The sequence below is a fragment of the Natrix helvetica genome, assembly GCF_964273705.1.
Source record: "Natrix helvetica genome assembly, chromosome: 1".
NCBI classification, from domain to species: domain Eukaryota; kingdom Metazoa; phylum Chordata; class Lepidosauria; order Squamata; family Natricidae; genus Natrix; species Natrix helvetica.
In genome coordinates this window covers 130589472-130606530 of record NC_138548.1, presented here as the reverse complement: position 1 = coordinate 130606530, position 17059 = coordinate 130589472, and positions in this window count along the sequence as shown.

Here is a 17059-nt window from a genome sequence, read left to right as displayed (position 1 = left end):
TTCTCAACTTCAGCAACTTTAAGATATATAGACTTCAACTCCAGAATTCCTCAGCCAGCATCTTAAAGTCACTGTTCCAGGTTTTTTCTCCTGCCTAAATTTTTGCAACCCAGACTGGCAATTCTACATAAATGCTAAGGTTGAACTAAGTTTGGTGAGAGGCAGTGTCAAAAATCTGCATCAACTCTAAATGAATAATGTCTCTTACACTACTTTAATTCACATTTTTGTTGACATGCTCAAAGAACCTTAAAAACATTGGTATAAATTCAATTGTTTCTTCTTTAGCAAGACCTGTGTTCCGATAATTTTATTTTTAGGAATGCTTTCTACTACTTACTCAGATCAGACATTAAGCATACTAAGTCATATTTTCCTTCAGTTTCTTTTCTTTAAAAAAGTGGTGTAAAAATGGGTGAAGTTTTAGAAAGATCTAGAAAGCAAAGAGAAATTATGTGAGCCAATTACATAAATTGGGGAAGCTATATCTGGCCTATAAGTCAATTTCTTCCACTGCCAGACTAATACTTCTCCAATATTAGGAGAGCCAGTTTGGTCTAATGGTTAAGGTACCAGTCCAGAAATCAGAAGACTATGAGTTCTAGTCCCACCTTAGACATAAAAGCCAGCTGGATGACTTTGGGTCAGTCATTCTCTTTCAATCAACTCATATCACAGGGTCGTTGTTGTGGGGAAAATAGGATGAGAAAAGAGTATTAGGTATGTTTGCTGTCTACGGTTATTAATAAAAATAATAAAGGTGGAATATAAATAAATATTATGGCAAATCTAGACAGCATAGTAAAAAGCAGAGACATCACCCTGCCAACAAAAGAACATGTAATCAAGGCTATGGTTTTCCCAGTTGCAATGGATGGCTGTGAAAGTTGGGCCATAAGAAAGGTTGAGTGCCAAAGAATTGAGGCTTTTGAACTATGGTGCTAGAGAAGACTCCTGCGAGTCCCTTGGATTGCAAAGCAATCAAACCAGTCAGTCCTAGAGGAGATCAACCCTGACTGCTCTTTAGAAGGCCAGATCCTGAAGATGAAACTCAAATACCCTGTTTCCCCGAAAATAAGACCTCTCTGGATAATAAGTCCAGTGCATGCGCTAAAATAAGCCCTCCCCTGAAAATAAGCCCTCCAGAAAAATATTGCAACACAGCAGCAGCCATGAGGTGACCACGCTTGCCATCTCCTCACCTCAAAAATAATAAGACCTCTCTGAAAATAAGGCCAAGCACTTATTTTGGGGGTCAAAAGAAAATAAGATCATCTTTTATATTTGGAGAAATATGGTACTTGACCACCAAATGAGAAGTAAGGACTCACTGGAGAAGAGCCTAATGTTAGGAAAGACTGAGGGCAAAAGAAGAAGGAGATGACACAAAATGAGGTGGATGGATGGAGTCACCAAAGCAGTAGGTGTGAGCTTAAATAGACTCCAGAGGATAGTAGAGGACAGGCAAGCCTGGAGGAACATTGTCCATGGGGTCATGATGGGTCGGACAGGACTTCGCAACTAACAATAGCAAAATTATGAAAACAAATGGATGTTGGGTTGAAAATGGCCATCACCATTTTGGATTTTAGTGACTGTACATGCACAATTCACTGTAAATTGTTCTGCACATGCACGCAGAACAATTAACATTGAACAGTGCATGTGAACACAGTACACATGCACATTGCACATGGGTTGTGAACTGATAGTAAAACCGGCAGCAACCCACCCTGCCCTACAGATGAAATAGAGTGTACAGTCACCATGGGCCTTGCTGCTTAACAGTTTTAACTGTCATAGGAAACTCTCCTCAGAACAAAAAGACCATAGAGTATATATATCATAGATGACACCGAGTAAACTTACAAACTGCCACCTACTGGCAGAATACGTATGCAGTTGTTGCAATATAAAATACATTCCAATATGTATTCCAACATCTACCATCTCAGACAAATGGTTGTTCCATTCTCTTCTTAAAAACTTCAAGTTGTGGAGCATCCACAAGTTCAATAATCATATCTTAAATCCAAAAGAAGCAGAAAGCAGTTATTCAGACACCTCCCTAATTCACATAGGCATAAGGAGGAGGAGAAAATACAGCGCATTCAGACTTCCCAAAGTTGCTTTTTCAGGAGGCAACTGGACTTTCTGGTTTTTCTTTAAAGACATGTTGCTTCTCATCCAAGAAGCTTCTTCAGGTTTGACTGGATGTTGGGAATGGAAGGATTTATATTCCTTGCAGAAAGCTAGTCATTTGCATTCTTTTAGTGAGTCTTAAAGGTCACCTAGAGGTTTATCTGTGTCATTACAGATACCTTACGGACTCGTTAAAAGAATGAAAATGACCAGGTGTCTGCAATGAATATAAATCCTGACATTCCACACCATCCAGTCAGAGCTGAAGAAGCTTCTTGGATGAGAAGCAAAATGTCTTTAAAGAAAAAAAAAAACAGAAAGTCCAGTTGCCTCTTGAAAAAGCACATTTGGGACAACCATGACCTGAATGGCTGAGAATCTTCATAGACACATTCAGACTTGTAAAACTCTGTTTTTATGACTGCTCTCAATAAAAGTAGTCTTAGTCTTCCTGTGGAATTTATTCCTCCTCTGATCTAAATGGTGGGGCAACATAGCAACAGGAATCTCCTTAGGAAGAGATTAGCAAGAAGAGTGATTCATTTGGACCAGGGGATTCAGAATATGGTATGAAAACTGAGGTACCAAATGAAATGGATTATCTATTCTAACAAAGTGGAGCCTAGTCAGAAATTTTCAATGTATCTTCCCATTTAGAAATTAAAAATGAACCTGATAAATTTTCCATAAGTGGAAGAAAATCTTTTAAAAAAAATGGCAGGGAGGACATTTTCTGACTAATCTCTCACAAGTGGATTTGGATTATACTGCCCTTGCACAGTGGGAACAGTCTTAAACCCACAGCATGCCTGCACATATTTGACAAATTATTATGCAAACAGCTATAAGAGGCAGCAGGTGTCCAGTAACAGTTAATTTAAACAATGTTAGTTTCAAGAGATTGTATGTTCTGCACATAATAACTGTTTGTTACCCAATTCCGTTACTCAAGAATAAATAAACAGATATTAAATAAGAGGCATTAGCACGGCTTTATTTTCCATTTGTTGAGACAATGTAGTGCAGCTGATTTTTATCAAATCAGAGATTTCAGGAACGCTCTATTGGAGAAAGCAGATGCAGCCTGCGTAGTTTCTTCTGTGTGCAGTAATGATGCACTTCAGCACACAATGGATAATTATTTACTTACTTTGAGATGCATGGCTCTGTGCGCATATGAGATTGTTTCTTCCAAAATTATAATTTATGGGAAAGCAAAGCATGAAAAATTCAAGGAGAGACATACTTGCATGGAGAAAAAATATCTCAAGACAATGCCCCCCCCCCTCAGACTAAACAGACTGATCTGTGAAGTTTTCTGGTGATCTTTAAGGACAAGTCAGGATGAGTCACCCCCCAAAAGAGGCCAACAAAATTTTGCATTTGAAATTCTAACCTTTAAAACTCAAACTTTAAGGACCTCAGTGTGGAAATGTAATGTAAAGTGCTGAGCTTAGGTCTGAAGAGACTCAAGTTTAAATTTTCTTTCAGCTATGGAAATTCAGAAAGTGACTTTGGTAGTCTCTCTCAGTACACTCTAATACACAAGGATATTATTGTGTGGGGGGAAATGAAGAAGGAAAGACTAGATATACTGTCTAGTTCAGTGTTTCTCAACCTTGGCCATTTAAAGATGTATGGACGTCAACTCCCAGAATTCCCCAGCCAACTTGACTGGATAGGGAATTCTAGGAGTTGAAGTTCATACAACTTAAAATGGCCAAGGCTAAGAAACGCTGGTTTAGAGTTCACGAGGAAAAACTAATGTAAAATTATTATTAAAGTGTTGGGAGAAATAAGGAAATCTTGGTTGCTGACTATCATGGTAGCTCACTGAGTGATTTTGGACCAAACACTCTTTCCTGGGCAAACATTTCAGTTAGGGTCATTATTTGGGAGGAAATAGATCTAATAAATACAACAAATAATTAAAGTGCTTAAGAAGCAGCATGAGATTCGATGCCCATCATCACACACATGTACTGTATGCACAATCATAAGCTAAATGGCTTTTGAGAACTGCTAGAAAATGAATTCCTGGGGGAACTCATGGTGGAGAAAGAGTGTTTTTGAGAAATAATTCCATACATTGAAGTTGTCCCTGTGTTGCAGGTACCAGGTGAATATTATCATATGTGGGCTATGAAGTTACAAACAATATTAGGCGGTAGAAGGAAATTCTAACTCCTTGCTACGATCATGTGACATTAAACTTTGCAACATAAACATAAGATTAGTAATAAAATGAGACACCAACATAAAATATATAGTATATTTGAGTTGAAATGACCAGAGAATTCTCCTCCATCTATTCTTTATAACTTCTTCATATTTTAATGAACAGGGCTGAGATTAGAGAATTCTGATTTTGTTTCTTCACACCCACACGTGTAAATAAACATGCATATTTGCATGTCAATCCAGAAACAAATTAAAATCCCAAATGATATAAATAAACTAGAAAAAGAAAAAAGAAAATAGGCAATTAATGATTTTATGTTGAGACTATTCCATTCTTAATGCCTACATAATTAAGAAGAATATAGAAGATTAATTAACGACAGTTAAGCTATTTATTTAAAATGACATTTGTGCTGATGGGCGTTATTTATCAGGGAGTAAAACTCACATTAATATAATTAATAAAGGGTGTCCAGATTTGACTAAATAATTTCTTCATTATGGGATTTTAAAATAACTTTGTACGTATTGCTGGGGGCTTTTTTCTTTTTTGCTAATGATATTTCACTGAGTATAAATTATCACTGATCCAATGACAATCATGGTTTTGTTTCCCAATGTTTTACAATAGTAAGATTGGCTGCTAACAACAGAAATTGAATCAAGTTGTGGTTGTTGCTATCATTATTATTATTTTTTGCAGGAGATATAGAAAAAATTCTATTGCTGGATTCATTTAAAAGTCCAAATAATTTTCACAAATGCAGTTAATGGAATGTAACCTCAATGGGTTTTAATGTCACCAAACATTATCTATAATTTCATTTCTTCATGATTAGTTAAAATAGATTAAAAAGAAATTCAGTGGTATAAAGAGTTGGATTGAGAAGGGAAACGTCTTCAAGGAAAAATAGTTGCCTTGAAAAAGCACTTTTGGATAAGTGACACTGCAATGTCTCATTTTAACTCATTTCCTGCATGTAAAAAAAGAGATGGAATTTCAATTATGTCATACCTATTACCTTGACTTTTTCTATATGTCATGTGGATACCCCTTATACTCTTGAAAACTGTGTTACAAAAAATGGGAACATATTTCGGACTCTAAACTGAATGTGTAGGCTGATAATGTGCCATCAAGTTGGTATCTATTTTTAGCAACTGCATAGATCAGGGGTGTCCAAACTTGGGAACTTTAAGACTTGTGGACTTCAACTCCCAGAATTCCCCAGCCAGGCTGGCCGGGGAATTCTGGAAGTTGAAGTCCACAACTCTTAAAGTTCCCAAGTTTGGACACCCCTGGCATAGATAGATTTTCTCCATGATAATTTGTGTCTAACCTGGTTCTTCTCCTCTATTAATAGCAGAACCATCACAGCTGTAACAGTACATTCATCTTGCTACTGGTTGTCCTCTTTCCTTTCCTTCCACCTTTATCAGAATTGGAGACTTGTCCAGAGAGCCAGGACTTTTCATAGCCTGTTCAGAATAGAATAATGTAACCCTGGTAACTTCTCAAGTGAGAATTCAGGTGTTTTTTTGTTTTTGATTATTCATTCCTTTTTTGGGTTGTCCATGATGTTCTCAAGAGGTTTCTTCAATACTGAAATTTTAAAAATGTCAACATGTCTACTTCTTCAAGATCCAACTTCGACTTCCACAGAGTGTCACAGGGAATCTTATGGTTTTTTTGTTGTTGTTTTACAAAGAACATAAAAAATAACACAGACCAATAAACAGTGAAAAAAAGAAAGAAGAAAAAGTGTAGAAAGAGAATCAAAAAGAAGCTTCTGATTTCTTCTGCAGCAAACATAAATACAATTCAAATATTAACTCTATGATTACGAAAATAACCCTCCCTTTTTTTCTATTATCTAGTTTTTAATAATCAAAACTACAAATCGTAAGTGCATTTTTCTGTTTCATGCAAAAAGTCTATAAAAGGTCTCCAGTCAGCAACAAATATAGATATGGTTTTTTTTTTCTAATCACAAAGATTAATTTAGCCTTCTCCGCAAGTTACCTCATCTTCACCAGCCATTCCTTCATTGTGGGTAGTGTCAAAGCTTTCGCCTTTTGAGCATGTAATATTCTCACTGCAAGTATGATATATAAGACAGAGACACATAACTTTATCAAGATAGTGATCTAATAATAGAGAATAAACCCATCATCACTGAATATATATTGCAAATAGACTGCAAGCCAATCCCAATCTAGTTTTAAATAAATCAAATGGTATATTTTCTTCACACACCACATAGATCATCTTAAGTTAAGGCCATTTTAAAAAGTGGTGCATCACCTTCATTTAATAGTAAACATTTTACATACCGGCATATATATTTATATCAGCTACAAGAAATTATTTTGAAAGGCTCAACTAGTAAAACATCCACAGCTGATCTTTGAATGGATGCCCATTTCAAACAGCAGATAAATAAAACCTTGTCACCTGATGCTAAAGAAGCCAAATGGAGTCTCTTCTACTTTCCCATTCAGTATTTTGTTCCGAGCACTTTCTTGTTTCTAAGCCTTGCAGCTATAGAGATTAGAAGCACAATAACAGCACAGCAGACTCTGTGGTCCCAGTTAGATGACTCCCCTGAATATATTCTCTTGATCAGCCAGCTGAAACTGAGATGAGATTGCATCCATTTTCACTGCCTCCAGCAAAACCTCGGAAGACGGAGGATATATGTGGTACTAAGTCACAGAGGAATATTGCTTTAGATATGAAGGAAGAAAGTTCAGAAGACAAAGCTACAATTAGAACAAATAAATTAAAAGCAAGAAAAAAGTGTGCAAGGGTGTGCAGGAACCATTGATCGGTTATGACTGGTACGCCCCAGTACGGGCATACCGGTACCTGCCAGGAGCACAAGGTACCATTCCCGTATGGTGCGCTAGAGGGCCCACCCACCCGCCTGTGCTCCTTACCAATATTTGAAGTTTTCAGGGCTTCAACACACGCTCATGGAGAGTACAGCGCCTGCATGACACTCCGCTGAGCAGCTGGAGCGTCACGGGCGATAAGTACGTATGTGCACGCTTGTGCACGTTCATGTGGTGGATGCCCGACCCCGTTGCACCATACCAGTTGCACTGGGATCTGGAACACACCACTGGCAGGATGCGTGCATGCATTCCTACAGCGTAGGATAAAATAAATCACCACATTGGAGAAAGTAGAGGTCATTTTGTTCATCTCTTCCAAAATATATGATATATATTTATTCCAAAAATCAAGGCTTCTGGACTTTTTTTCAACCTCATAATATTAGCTTTCATCTGGTCATGTGAACAGGAGAAAGAAGGGAGGGCTTACAATGAAGGAGGCCACAACATTTCAAACATTTGCCCAAAAGTATCTAACACAGGGGTGCCCAGGGAGGATGTTTTTTTATTCTTCCCCCCCGCCACAATTTTCAAACTTTATATTCCTTTTGTTACTTTCGCTCTAAACCAAATTTGATACCAATTCACTTTTGTAGAAGTTTTTTTTTTTTTTCATTCACAGTCCCAAGCCTTTTTAATAATGTTTTTCCAACATTCTATTGAGCTGGAAAGAATAAAAAGAAAAAAAATCTAAGGTGACCTTAATTAACCTTTACATGTCAATACAGGTAGTCCTCAATCTATGACCCCAATTGAGTCCAAAATTTCTGTTGCTAAGTGAAACATTAGTTAAGTAAATTTTGTCATCTTTTTTTGCCACAGTTGTTAAGTGAATCACTCCAGTTGTTAAGTTAGTAACATAGTTGTAAAGTGAATCTGGCTTCCCCCTTGACTTTTCTTGTAAGAAGATCACAAAAGGGGATCACAGGACCCCAGGTCACCGCAACGGTCATAAGTATGAGTCAGTTGCCAAGTGTCTGAATTTTGTTCACATGATCATGAAGATGATGCAATGGTCGTAAGTGTGAAAAACGGTCTTAAGTCACTTTCTTTTAGTGCCACTCGGTAACTTTGAATGGTCACTAAATGAACTGTTTTAAATCGAGGACTATCTGTAACAACTTTGTGTGTCCCCACTGTCTGAATACTTTTGTCTTTCTTCCTGGATACAATAGAGTCAATATTAAGGTCTCCTTAACCAGGCCTTTGGGTCTCTCTGTTTCAGGGATGTGTGGTCAGGGGAGGCAGGGGAGGCAGAGCCTCACCGCTCTCATCATGAAAATAAAAAAGGGAAAAGGGAAAAGGCGCTGAGGAGCCTTCTGCACACATGGTCCGGGAATGGGAGCACATGTACAGGAGGCTCTTTTAGCCTCAGCTTCCCTCCTGCACATGTGGTCCCATTCCCGCATTCCTGAGTCAACATGAAGGGGACCGTGGAACTTGAGCCGCGGTCCCACAGAGCGCGCTCCGTGGTCCCCTTCATGTTCACTCAGGAGTCAGGAAGGAGGGGAATGGGACCACGTGTGCAGGAGGCTGAGGCAGCTTCAGCCTCCTGCACACGTTGTCCCATTCCCCGCCTTCCTGAGTCAACATGAAGGGGACCGCGGCTCGCGCTGATGACGTCACCAGCTTCACCAGCCATAAACCTCACCGCACGTCACTGCTCTGTTTTGCCCAAGCAGAATTTTATGGTGAGGATTTTGCTGATCTGAAAGAAATACTGAAGGAGCAAACTTAAGAAGTAAGTATTTTTCACTTTAAAAATAATAATAATGGGTGGGTTGGGGAGAATCTGATATATACTGTATCATAAGAACTGCTGGATATGTTGATCCTGTTCCCTCACTAATCCCTAAAGTGGCAGTCAACCGGCATTGTTTTGTTCAGATTGCAAGGATGGTCTCTGGAGAAAAACAGATGATACAGAAAAAAAATATGTGAATCTCTTTCTAGTTTGATTCCAGGAGGAAAGAGAAAAATGAATACATGCTTTCAGCATCCGTTTCACAGAGGATTCTGCCAAAGCTTGCTCAGCTGTTGATGGAAAATCAATGAATCAATCGTGAATATTTAGTAGATGGCAGTGTGAATCTGCTGAAGTGTAAGATTTATTTTTGTAATGCTCTGACATTCTTTCTTGTTTTACTGTCAATTATGTTTCCTGAAAGTTTCCTGCAGCACCTTTTAATTAATCATCATTGGGCAATTAAAACAATGATAATTATTCTTGAAATCGGAAAGGTAACAAAAATAAACAACAAAGGGTAACAATATTATTCCACAGATGAAACCAAAATCTTATTATTTAAATGTAAATTTAAATATTAAACACAGCCATGAAATATTTGTATATGTGCAAATGTCTCTTGGTGTGTGCATAAAATCCTTTCTATATTGGGCAATTTTTAGCTATGGTTGTTCAATCTATACACCTAGATTCATACACTTGCAATTTTTTTTTAATGTAAACAAATGTGGTAACAAGAACAATAGTGTTGGTTTCTATTGGGTTTGTTTCCTTCCTTCCTCCCTCCCGCCCTCCCTCCCACCCTTCTTTCCTCCCTCCCTCCTTCCTTCCTTCTTCTCTTATTTAAAAAAGAAAAAAAGTCAATGTAGCACATTGCTCCTGGTTTGCAATCATTTCTAGAAATTCAGAGGTGAACAGGACACCTTCACTCATTTATTTAGGTGTTATGAGAAAATAAGTTTTATTTACTAATGATGAAATAAATTAAACCAGAAATGGCAGCAGAAAGAAATGCACAGTATGTATTGTCCATTTTAACTTTAAATCAGTTTTATTTCAAAGTTTTCTGTAAATTGTACAAGAGTTTAGAGCCATGTTGGGAAATCACAAGAGCTTCAAATCCATGGGTTTTCCTGTCACATCTGTAGCCATATCTTTTCCTTTTCTAAAATATTGGGTTTTCCAGTGTTGGTAAGAAGCAATATTTGGGCCTTTAGGGACAAGGGGTAGAAGAAAGTAGTGGGTTCCAGTGATGGATTCCTACTTTGAGACTATTGCTTTATTTATTTTTTATTATTATTTAATACTTACAAGTGGTTGTTGGATTTCTTTTAGAGGAGATTTGTTTTACAGGAAGATGGCTTCAAGGATAGCTTGATCACTGGAGGCTTTCAAGAAGAGACTGGACTATCCGAAATGGTGTAGGATACCCTGCTTGGACAGGAGTTTGGACTAGATGACCTACAAGGCCCTTTCCAACTCTGTTAATTTGTTAAAAGTCAGTTTGACACCTTTCAGCTATTTTCACTTGGCTCTAAGCTTCTTACAATTTTCTTAGCAAGATTTCGGAAGTGGTTTGCTCTTGCATGCTTCGTAGGGCTGAGAGTGAGTGACTGGCCTATGGTCACCCACCTGATTTTGTGTCTAAGGCAGGACTGGGATTCACAATTTCATTGTTTCTCACCTAGTGCCTTTAACCAATACACCAATCTAGCTCTTAATAAAATACATTAAAAAGTAATTAAAAGAAATAAAAGAATAATACAATCCACAATACATTATTTATCTCCTTGTCAACCCAGAAATATTTATATAGACCATTTGAATACTTCCATAGATGTAACTAAGTCATAAGGAGATATGATTAATTCTGAAATCCTTGGTAAGCAGCTAGCATTATAATACAATTTACTGTTTGGAGCTGATAATCCTCCTTACTCTTTTGACTCCTGCAGAATCTTCCATTTCATCTGCAGAGTTTTATTGGATGGCATATAGTTAATTATTTGTTTGTATCAGTGAGTTAATGTGTTGTTTTCAATGTGGATGGAAATCATTTGAGAAAGAAAATTAAGTCTTGGTAAATCTTCATTTTGACAGGCTGCAATGCAATCTAGCAAAGAATATATAATCCCCATCTGGAGATATCTGCTGTTGCACCTTTCCTACCTGATAAGTTAGAAAGACGTAAATTCCTAACTATTTAATAGTTTTTACAACTATGTTAAACCCCAAGTAATATTTTTTTTTCCTGTGCCAAATTTCATGGCAGCATTTTAGTTTTTTTTTCTTTATTAATCTAATAACCTCACATATGACCACATTGTTATATGGTACATTCCATTGAGAGTGCTAACTAGTACAACTATAATTGCAACAATTAGCATATAATTTCAATTTATGTCCTTCAGTTGCTGATTGTAACTTCTGAATCTTTATTTTCCTGACTTATTTTCATTGCTAATGGTTATAATGCCAATACAAATAACGAAAGAGAAATGAGACAACTTTGTTTTGTCCCCTTACTGTGGTGCATTGTTGCAATTAAAACCATTTACTATTATTTTTATTTATTTATTTTTATGTCACGTTTGGAGACCGCACATCTCACTCACAAATCAACTCTTGACTTATCTTACCCAACCATAGTTTATCCTCCTCCTGACAGTCCTTTTAAATTGTATTTTATCATGGGATATTTTAATGGCTAATTTTAATTTTCTATTATTATTAATGTGATATATGTTTGATTACTACCTCCTCCATGTATGTATATGTATGTATATGTGTATATCTGTATGTCTATATGTATGTATGTATATTTTTATTGTACGCCGTCCCGAGTCCCTTGCGGAGAGGGAGCGGCTAACAAATTAAAAATTTGAATTTGATTTTTACCGATTATCTTGGCTTTTTATTCTTTATAATTATTTGCACTCAAGCAAAAAAAAACCCAGTTCTTTTTTTTTTCAAATCTGAAGCATGAAAGACCATTTCAGATTGTCAAATGTTTTTTCTGTATCAAGGGAAATCATGGTTTGGGGGTGGGTGGGTTGTTTTCTAATTTATTTATCCTGTCAATAACATACAGAATATGTCTGATATTTTCCCTCACGTCTCTCTGTGAGACAAATCCTGTCTAATCAGGCTATATCATTTTAGTTAAAAAAAACATGTATTCTCTTTCAGAGCATTGCGTTAAAAAGTTTATAATCTACATTCAGGTCTCTATCACTCTGAGAGAGTCAAATATTTCCTTTCTTATACATCAAAGAGATAAAGATTTGTTTTTATGATGAAGGAAGTTCTTTGTGTCCCTGAAATTCATTTGTGATTCCAGTTAAAAGTATTGAATGTATAAAAATACCAGTAGTTTGGTGTAGTGGTTAAGGCATCAGGCTGGAAACTGGGAGTCTCAGAGTTCTAATCCTGCCTTGGACACGAAGGCAGCTGGGTGACTTTGGGCCAGAAGAAGCCAATGGCAAACCATTTCTGAAAAGTCTTGCCAAGAAAAGTCTCTGAGAATCAGACATGATTGAACTGGGGTGAAGTTAAGTGTTTCCTATTGCTTTTATCTTTTACTATAAAACTCAGATTGTGTTAACTTCATGCTTCTGTTTCTCTCTGTTTGATACCAGAGAGATAACCAGTCTCTCCTAAAGGCAGAACCTAGCCGACTTTGATTGACTGAAAAATTAAATAGAGTTTAATCTGTTTAGTATTTGAATAGAAGTCTGTTCAGAAGTTCCAGGGTTACCTAGATTGAGCAGAATAAAATAAAAGAAGGTAGAAGACAATAAAGAACTGTTACCTTGTTGCTGCCAAGGAATCAGCATAGATAAATTTCTGAATTAAGGAGGACTGAAGTTTACTTTGAAAATATTATCAGCCTAAGAAACAAATTAAAGTTCACCATGCTGTTCCATACAAAAAAAAAAGATAATAATCTACAGGTCATGGTTAAGCAATATCTTTCTTTTGGAATGGTCAGTGGCCATTAAATGGTTCTGCAGCAAAATATAAAAGCAGATAGAATGGGGAAGGAAAAAAAGGGAAAGCATGCTTGATGCTAAAGTCATGAAAAGTGGGAACTGGGGAAAAAAAGGAAAAACTACAAAATCAACATAAAATAAGACACCCTGAGATATCATACAGGATTTATTCTTAGTTTACATCTAAGATTGATGGGAAGAACAACCCAAAACAAACTGATTCTTCCATTTTTGAAACTATAAGTATGCAGTAATTCCCCAGACTTCCCTTCAGTCATATTGTAGATAAACTAAACATATTCCTTCATATTTAGAATATAGAATAACAGAGTTGGAAGGGACCTTGAAGGTCTTCTAATCTAACTCTCTATTCAAGCAGGAGACCCAATACTATTTCAGACAAATGCTGTTCGATTTCTTCTTAAAAACCTCCACTGATGGAGCATGCTATTTCACTGATTATTATTCTCACTGTCAGGAATTTTTTTTCTTAGTTCTGGATTACAAGATTATTATTACAGTCTTAGACCAGCGACCAGAACAAATAAAAGCATTCAGTATATGTACACTTAAAACTTATAGTATAAAATAATAAATAACAACTAAAGTCTATAATAAAATCCAGTGTCAATTATACATGGTCTGACTATATGATAGTTGCCATCCCTAAACTGTGTGGCCCATTGTAGGTTCAACGCTAAAATGGAAATGGCTAAGCGGTGCAAAGGGTTTGCCACAATTGTTATATAACATCGCTATGGTGGAGAAGACATGTGTTTGCGATGAATCCCCAGTGCTGTTGTGCAGAATCTGGCCACCTGTGCTATGGTTATGGACTGTTCATCCTTAAGCAGACACTGGAGATAGGTAGTGTCGGAATGGCCAGGACACCTAGCAGTTATTGGCAGACTATGTTTTTTCCTAATCTCCGTATAAAAGGTACATCTAAGGAACATGTGACCTACAGTTTCCACCTCTCCTGAGCTGCAGGAGCAGAGTCTTTCTGTCAATGGTATCCTTTTATACTTGCCATACAAGACTGTCAATGGAAGCGCATGGCGCCGTGTGAGTGCAAATGCTTTCCGGTGGTTTGCTAACTCCAACTGACTAAGATAACTGGCAGGAGCAACAAGACATTTAATGGTATCTGGAGCCAGAAACAGCAGAGCTTTCCCTAAGTCCGCCTGCCCCTTGATGTCCTCGACCATTTGTTGCAAGGTTTGTCTTGCTAGATCATAGTCCATCTTGAGTATTATAGCTGGGGAGAAGCCTAGTTTGGCAAGGTTGGACTTGACAGCCTTGATCCATGATGAAGAGAATTTGTCTTGGAGGATTAACAGAGCAAGACCTTGCGGAAAGACGTTAAGCTTTAGCCAGAGACTTCAGGATATTTTCTTAGTTCTAGATTGCCATATTTGGGTTGCAGGCGACCATTAGCAGTCAGCAAGGAATTAGAACTAAAGCTATAAGTAAATGTACATTTGTTTCTATCTAGTACTCATCAATGCTTTCACCTACTGGTTGTTCAGATATGTTGGTGAAGAGCAAACTGCCCTTGAAGATAGGTTTGGCAACCAAAACATGTGTGTGGTGTGTGAGTATGTATATGTGTACAGTATTAGACCTAAAATGTTTTATAAGGTATGAAAAGAGACATAGTTGACAAAAGTGTCCTAGATCAGGCAATGCCATTATCCAGCAAAATATCTCATTTTTCCAGAAATGAGTAATTGTGCATGATTGTGAATAGTGGATTAATTGGTGTGTGTCAGCAACAGAAGTCAGTGTGTCTTTTCCAATCATTCCAATCTTCCCCAGCCTGATGCCTGGATAGATTTAATGGCATAATGAGAATGATTTTCCCTGCAGCATTGCAACATTATTGATTCCTTCACCTAAAACTTTTAGGTCAATAATTCTGACAGCAGCCATTCTTTATAATACTGTTCAAGCCCTTTCAGCATGTGACACTATGATTCTCTTCACTTGTCATCCTGTCTCTCTGAATATTTTGCATTGCTTTTCCATCTTGTCATGTCTGTTCGTAATGGTTTATGAATGGGGAGCACAGAGTACATCCTTGTGGTGATTAAGTTCTCGAAGACGGTGGGAAGAGGAAAAAGGAAACAAAGATTATCCAGGATGCTCATTTGTCAGGCTGAGCAATACACAAAATGGAAACTAGGCGTGAAGGTATCACCATAAGATTTTCAATGTTGCGTGATATGACACTATTTCACATAGTCACCCCAAGAAATGGCAACCAGCTTCTACAGTGGAAACTTTTCATCTGCCTGGAATCAAGCATCAAGTTTTTGAAAGGTTTCATAGCTTATCAATTCTGGTACAATTTGCAGTTAAGTCCAAACTTTGTACTTAATATTTTAAAATGAGCAAACCAGCTTAAATCTCAGAACTTTGATTTTGTTGATTTACAAACACAATACAAGTAGTCCTCAACTTACAACAGTTTGCTTAGAAATTACAACGGTGCTAAAAAAAAGTGACATGATCATTTTTCATACTTATGACCATTCTAGCATCTCCATGATCACATGATTTAGATTTGGATGCTTGACAACTGACTCACATTTATGATGGTTGCAGTGTCCCACTCACATTTTCAGTACATGGTGAACCAGTGGTAAAATTATGTGAAACCCACCTCTGCCACCAAATGTAGTTCCTTAAGTGATGGAACCTGCAGCATGCCCTCTCTACTAAATCTTATAGAATGAGAAGATGAATTGGGGAGTGGGAGTCCCTTAAATAACTCAGTCCCATGCCATGTGGGACTTTAAAGGTCAAATGCAGCACCTCTGTATCCAGAACAGAGACTGGATACAAACTGGAAACCATGGTAGTTTGCAGAACAGAGGTGTAGCAATAGCAACCCACTTAGACTTAAATAGCAATAGCACTTAGACTCATATACTGCTTCATAATGCTTCACAGCCCTCTCTAAGCAGTTTACAGAGTCAGCATATTGCCCACGACAATCTGGGTCCTCATTTACTGATCTCGTAACTGATGGAAGGCTGAGTCAACCTTGAGCCTGGTGGGCTTCCGGTTCCGGCGGCTGACGGTGACGGGCAGAGACTGCTCACCCCGCGCATCCCCGGTGGGCTCCCCACTCCTTGGGGGGCACAGGACGCCCCGGAGAGGCGTTCTGCCGGAGGAGCGGCGCGGCGGGAGGACCCCTGCATCGGCGGCAGCCGTAGGGGGGCTCCCGCTTCGCTCCAGGCACCGAGGAGCGCGAAGGGGAGGCGCGCTGAAGCGTCTTCGCTGTGAGGCTGTCCGGAAGAAAAAAAGACAGTTGAAGGATGCAGTGGCGGTGCGGTGAGGTGTAGACTCCCTTCATACCTATTACCAACTCTAAAACTTGCCAGTTGTGTTAATTGGAACTTTTGGCTAACTTGGAGAAGTGCGGCTGGAGGGGAGGGGGATTTCCCCCCCCCCTTGGACAAGTGGCTAGAAACAAACGTGCTCGTAGCCCCAGGGAAGGAGGAGGGGGAGAGCCAAACCAAAGAGGTCACACTCCAACTAAATGGATCTTCAGATTTAAACCTTTAGGTTTCAAGAAAATGTGATCTGGAAGCCTTGGGAACTTTGAATTTTGAAAACTTTATTTGTTGCCTCAGTACCCGAAGTTGGCAGGGCAAGATGGCACACTTCCGTTGTCTTCATGAAAGGTGAACTTGACTCCACCTCTTAGCTTCAGGCTTCCGGTCTTTGTCTCTGTGTTATTTGGATAATTCTCTTGTGGATTGTTTGCTTTTGAACTTTTTGGAGTGAAAAATGTCTGTTCCCTGCCAGGGTGATTAGAGAGTTCCCTTTTGCCTGGTCTCTCTACCTCCCGGACTCCCTTGGCTGCTCTACCACTCTGACTGATTCTTCTCTATACTGACTGGACTCTTTATTACTAACAATGACATCTAAAAGACCACCTCCTGGAAAGTCTGGCTTTGCTGCCTCTGCCCTGACATCTGCAACCTCAAGTCCGAGCACACAATCAACATTGACAGCGTTTAAACAAGTTAAAACTACGGACTTGGAGTTTCACCAAATGTTTCAGCAAATTCTACAGGGACAAGAGGAA